Consider the following 7,307-nt stretch of genomic DNA (forward strand, 5'->3'; position numbering starts at 1 on the left):
TACATCATCGTGTTATTTTTATATTTTTATTCATAATAATATATTAATATGCTTTGAATTTGAAAAATGTAGAATGCATTTTGTGTGACAAATAAATTGTATATTATTATACATTATACCTATCTTCTGTGTAAATATTTTCACAATTATTTTTTTTAAATATTGAGTGGAATTTTAAGGAATTAAATGATTATTTCACTAAAGACGTATTAATAATGGGTTAGGTTAGGTCATATTGTATTAAACACATTTTTTAAATAATTTTTTTCTATAAGTATTAATAAAAATGTTTGATGGGACAAAAAGCTTAAAAATGTAATCTATTAACTATTAAGGTTTGTATTATAACTTATAAGCATATTTTGTAGTTAAAATAATGAGTTATGACAATAACACACATCATTGTAAAACCTATATATTATTATAATTTATAATACTAGGTACACTATAATGTACGGTTTATACTTATCAACTGTTGTTTTTGTCTAACTACTGTTATCACACATTTATGTATACAATTATTCCTCTATTCTTTATTAATCGGTCGATTGTTAATACTAATCTTAACCATTGCACCACGCCCGTTTAAAATTAAAAATACGAATGCGTCTAAGGTAGAGACGGTGACGCGGTAGCAGCCAGGCTCATATTATTATTATTAAACTGAATAAGAATAATAATAATAGTAATAATATGGTTGGTCTGTAAAGTTGGTCATATAGTTGATCGGGATGGTAAAAACGCTACTAAAACGAACTAAATGAACTAAACCGAAAAATAAGGTGTCGGAGTACCAGGGACTCTGGTCTAATCGTTACTTTTCTTCAGTTTCGGCTTGGCGGTTGTTGCGATGACGCGCGGCAGCAGTAGCTCTTACATTCTGCTACATTATAGAAACATTATAGTTTGTCTAACTATTGTTATAAATTATAATCAGGGGTTTATTTGGGGGGGGGGGCGCAGGGGGACGAAGTCCCCCTCCTTTTTAATTTTTTTTTTTAGCGTACTACTTCTATTTAATTGAAACGGAACGCTGGGAACCCAACATAAATTAGTGAATTTGTTAATCGTTATTTCCTGATGCCAAATTTACTTAATAGGTACACAATATTTTATATTGTTATTATATTTTACTATAGCCTGTAAGTTTAATTAATATTATAAATTACAACAAATCGTTATTTTTATTGTTATTTGTTTCTATTGTGATAACTGATAAACAAATCGTTAGAAATTAAAATCCCATTTTTAGTGGTTTTTTGTAATTTGTCAGTGGTTGTTCCCGTGGTATTAAATGACTATTGAGAAAATCGAAAAATGACCCCCCCCCCCTATAATAAGCGGTTTTCTTTCTATATGTATTTTTCGAATAAATTTGATATTGTTTTGGTGTGATAGGTTGATGTATGGAGTCATTTACTCGGCGGTTGTTGCGATAACGCGCGGCAGCAGTAGCACTCGCTCAACGACGCGTCTTTTTTAGCAAATATACCATCCAAATAACTCTCATTAGATCACCTTAGGTGCAATAAAAAACTAATGATTTAATTGATATACCAATATTAAAAATCGCCGAGGGCATACATTTGCCATATAAATAAATGCAAATAAAATGCAATAGGTAGATTAACTACAATCATTGATTTTTGATTAAAAATCTACGTTTGAATACTAGTTACTACTAACGGGTGCGTAAAATGTTGATTTGACGAACAACTGGATGATTGAAAAACTTGGAATCCAATACCTTTTTTTTTATATTGCAAAATAAAATGCCAGGTTAAGAAAAAGGCAAATATAAATTGTTTTTTTTTTTAGAAAATGTTCTTTTTCTTTTTAATTCCAGTTAAACGAAAGGAGTTTTTTGAATGGTATATTTTTCTAGTCCTATATAGCCCCCACATATAATTATGCCAAACTACGCCCAAGTCTTGGATAGCTAACAAATTCATACAGTTTTGTAATCGCTTATCATCTCTATAGTTATTAGTAATTTATAATGATATTATGAAATAATATCTTGCAAATTGTTTATTTTAAATCACGATTATTATATAATTCTTAAAGATTTTCAACTAGTATATTCATACTTTGCATGTGATACCTACCAATATTATAAGGAACTTCAAATTTATAGGTTTCAAATATCAAGCTATAAAAGTTAGTTATAGGAAAAAATTATTTATCTCATATAAATTAAACCTAGGTAACTATATCAATTATTTCAATTAAAATTATTAATGCATATTTTACTAAACTTTAGAGGTCCGTATAGTTAATAAGCTAGCAAACCAAAATTGATGATTTTACTATCAACATTTTCAGAAAAAATAGTTTTACCAGAATCCATTAAACATATAGTAGTTACGATCTGAAAAATAAAGTTGATTTTGCTATTGGTACATCTGTGTGTTTAGAAATTTTAAAATTGTTATAAAAAAATAAAATTGCCTATTAAAAATAAAGAAACACGTCTTTTCGTTTTAACGAAATTCTATGTCATCGATCCACAATAGTTAAAAACTCCCGCGTACAATGACATGAGATACACCTGTATATTTATTTATATTTAGTTTATGTGTATCTATAGTTAATTTTTAATAATCAGGACAACGACACAAATGAAAATACATTAGATTGACGTATTTTTGTAATAATCCGTAACATAAATGAGTTTTTATTAGGTATTTTTATTTTCAGGTTTATTAATGGATTTATAGAGTTTGATCGAAAAGCGATTCATATATATTCATTTATACTTAGTTTTATGTGTATTTATAGTTAATTTTTAATAATCAGGGCAATGACACAAATTAAAAAAAATAAGAGTAAAGTATTATCGTAATAATTCGTAACATTAATGAGTTTTTTTTATTTTTGTTTTCAGATTTATTAATGGAATTATAGAGTTTGATCGAAAAATTATACCACTTGCAACACATTTGGTGATACCACAGCGTTTATGGACAAAAAAACATTGGAATACGATTTTTATATCGATATTTGCATACTTTATTGCATTTAAATCATTCATTTTTTATATACATCCCGTTAAAATTAAATACTTTGTATCATGGACATATGGCGCATTATTTACTATACCATTTGTTATGGACTATGCGGTTACAATCTCATCGTGTTTCTTTCTTCACAACTTGTATGTCAGATTCCAAACGTTAAACGATTTTTGGGAATGTCTTCCTGCCGACTTAGTTGCCACTTCCGACGAATGGACACACACCAAAATAGTGGATTTGATGGAAAACACGCGGCTGTTACACTCCGAACTCTGTGATTTGTTAAAAACGTTTACTCTCGGTTACGGTCCATTGCTTTTGGGGTTATTCACAACCAGCTTTATCAATCTTATTGTCAGTGTTTATTTTATTGTTAACAGTGAAGTATTTACCAGTTTTCATCCAAACAAAAATATCTGGGCACAATTATTACCTCTATTGGTCCATGTACAAATTGTCACGTTTTTGATGTCCATTATCGTTTTCGTTTCATCCATAAATGAGAAGGTAATTGAAAGTATTATTTTTTTTTTTTTTATATTTATGTATAACAAACGGGTATTAAACCCTTTAGCAATTAGAAAAAATATAAGTACCTACAGTTTAGCTTATCTTATAACATAATTTGAACACAATAATGATGTAAAATTATTTGTACCACCAATGGAAATAGTTAACAGACAAAAAAGAATAAATATATAGTACAGTAAAAATCATTAATTAACAATAAATTATTACACAAAAAATAAAAAATGTATAAGAATAAAATAATAATAATATTTAAACAAGAGAATTAAAATTTAAAGCCAGATAAACATTTTGTCTGAATACAAAACGCGACATCGCAAAAAAATCAACATGATCCATTATACTGTTAGCCAAAGACAGAGCTCTGGGGAAAAACGAGGTGGAAGTATAATTATTTTTGGAAAGAGAAATATGAAAAAAGTTAGATTTTCTTAATACGTGAGTTAGTACATTAAGACCAATGTGAGATAATAATTCCGGAGAATAAATGAGACCATTTAATAAGTCATATAAGAACATAATATCAGCAACATTTCTCCTCAAATCACAAGACGCGATCCCCAATTGGGAAATTTGCAATTTATATGATTCTCTTGTGATTGGTATATTTAATTTAAAGCATAATAGTTTTAGAAACTTATACTGAACATTTTCAATTAGACTGATATATGAAAAATAATGTGGTGACCAGACAATTGATCCAAACTCAAGATGAGACCTAAACAGGGAAAAATATAAAGTTTAGTATTGCTACTTATTGGTACACAAGCGATAGCCGTCAATGCCGGACGTCTATTGTCTCAGACTCTCCCATCTTATATATTATTACACATTATTTAGCCTGCTCATCCTGATATTATTTTTAACCATACGTCTGTTCTTACTTCTTATCCTAATTACTATATTTTACCTTAACTTAAAAATCATATTTTTAATTTTAAAATAAATGATTTGATTCTATATTAAATTTAGACTTGAAATTAAAAAAATACTTAGAATGCTTTAAGTCATTTTTTCTGTCCCTGACCAACTATTTGTCAAGTAAAATTGTTTCAATTTTTTACTTTAGTATCTTCTCTGTTAGGAATGAAACATAATCTAGTTGGTGCAGAAAAGAGATAAAAGTTTAAAACTGCGGGTAGCTTATAAAATCGTAAGAAAGAACAAAAAGTAAAACCAGTTTTTGACGAAATAAATTTTATATTTTCATCGTAACTAATTAAAGAATTACTATAGATGCTTTAATTTTTCCCCGAATATTAATATATGTTTCCGTACTTGATAATATATTCAAAATATTTTGACTCTTCTTGAGATATTTATAGCCATGGCCCATGAGCACTTTTAAACTTTTTTAAGTTTTGTTTTTCATATTATATTGTCGATAAATATTTTTTCACTTTATTAAAATACTTGAAAATGAATACGGGTGTCATAAGTTTTAAATAGCTGGTAGTGAAATTGAAAAAAAAAAAGTTGAGTCAACGCCACAATAATTTTTATGATTGTCTGAAGTAAGAATTTCAAAAAATCAATGAACTCAGAATCACCTATTCTTAGGTACCTAGGTATTCTATATACCTTACAGCAAAGCGGTAACCACTTTTCCACCTTTTTTAAAAGTGCCAAGGTATACGTAGTACCTTTATTATTCTGACCTATTTTCGGAGAGTGGGTATATCTGTGTTAGTATACTAACATAAGTTTTTACTATATAATCAGGGAAATCTTAAAATAAATTATGTAAATTAAAAATTATTTTTTAATTGTCATCTTAAGAAACACTCTACATTCACCTTACATTATAAATATTAAATATACATAAGTATTTATGAATTCCAAAAATCTAAATTATTTGTATAAATAAATTGTTTAAGGATAATAGAAGGATGGGCATGCCTATCGTGAACCAACCAGCTTACATAGTTACATGTAGGATGTAGGTACATCATAATATTCCTAATATCGACTTGAAATAATTAATATTAAAAGGAGTATCAAATAAAGAAAAATGATGAGTAAAAATAAATTATTTTTCACTTCCCTACCCAGTTATAATAATTATTATTCAAACATAAAATTAAATGCTTCATATTTCAAAACTGATCGTGGACAATTATATTCAAATTATTTTTACAGAGACTGAAGATGATATCATACCTTCGGTTGTACCGAATTTCAAATTTACACTTGGACAAAAAACGACAAGTAAAATATAAATTGTTTATACCTATACTTATTGTATTCTTTTTTTCAATTTTGAATTTAATATAAATTTATATAATTTAGAGAGATATGATTTTTCATTTCGTAATTATTAATATTTTATTATTCAGATCAAAATGTTTATGAATCAAATATCAGTTTGCGATTCTGACCAAATTTCGGCATTTGGATTTTTTAATATAAATTTGAATCTCGTTACATCGGTAAGTATTCGCTATTTTTTCATATTATTATAATTGTATGTTTATTTTCATTTGATTTATTGTGAAGTACCTATCCAACTTATATGCACTGATTCTTAATATTTATATCATACTGATATATTTTTTATAGCAATATATTTTTACCAAGATTATTGCGCAGTGGAACTGATGTTGAGAATCACTAATCTAATCATTAGTTTCTTATACTTAAATATACAAATATATCCATAAATTGTATTTTATCTTTGTTTTACATCTTAAGGTTTTTTTGTCAATTAAAGTAAAGTATATTATACTTAGATTCTAATTTTTTTTTTTTACAGATACTCGTGTTATTGATTAGTGGAATGATCACATTGATACAGATGAAGGATCACCCAATGATATTGAAATTAAACAATAACACTAAATCCTTCATAAGACAATTATATAATATCAAAAAAGAAAATTAAACAAATATTATATATAATAGTTTATTTCCCTATCATTTATTGAAATATTGAAATTTTATAATGTATAATCTATTCACACAATATTCTTAAATATAATATAATATAAATCCTAGATCCAATTAGTTAGGTACTTGAAAGTGAATGTTGGTAATGCCGATATTATTTAATCTGAAATAATCATACTATATAGTATTCTAGTACCTACCTATCGATATAGTAATGTTATTGTACAAGTTGATAATTTTTATTACCTCACTCAACTACTGTTATTATACCTGGATAACCGCCATGCTATGCTGCCTCGCTAACATTTAGTGTGATATTGTCATTCAACTTAATTATAGGTATATTTTATTGCATACGATTGATTTGCAAAATCATCTAAAACATTTTTGATCGTAGTAAAATGGATCCCCAAAATATTATAGATGTAGTAAATAATGATTTATATAAATTAGCTACCAAAAATGGTGTTATAAATCAATTATACACCGGAAACCAGTTTTCAGTATGTTAAGAAAATTTAATATCACTGATGTACAAGAGTATCAACAAATTTCCTTAAAGCAAGCTATTTATTGCATCAAATTCATCAATTATTGGTGTGTAAAAGTATACTCAATGTAATTGCAAAACAAAGTGCGCACCACAAAAAAATGTGGTTGTAGACATTTATGTGGTACAAAATGTCATGACAGTTTGTCATATTGTAATATGTAGAATAATCTTTGTATGATAGGTAGAATAATCATAGTTTAATTAATAATACAAGTATAATATTGTTTATTGTTTAATAATAATAATTTGTAATTTAAAAATATTGTTTCTATTTTATATTACCTATTGTCGCCATAGGCGCAACTAGGGGGGTGGCTTGGGGG

This window comes from Acyrthosiphon pisum, chromosome X, assembly GCF_005508785.2.
Source record: "Acyrthosiphon pisum isolate AL4f chromosome X, pea_aphid_22Mar2018_4r6ur, whole genome shotgun sequence".
NCBI classification, from domain to species: Eukaryota; Metazoa; Arthropoda; class Insecta; order Hemiptera; family Aphididae; genus Acyrthosiphon; species Acyrthosiphon pisum.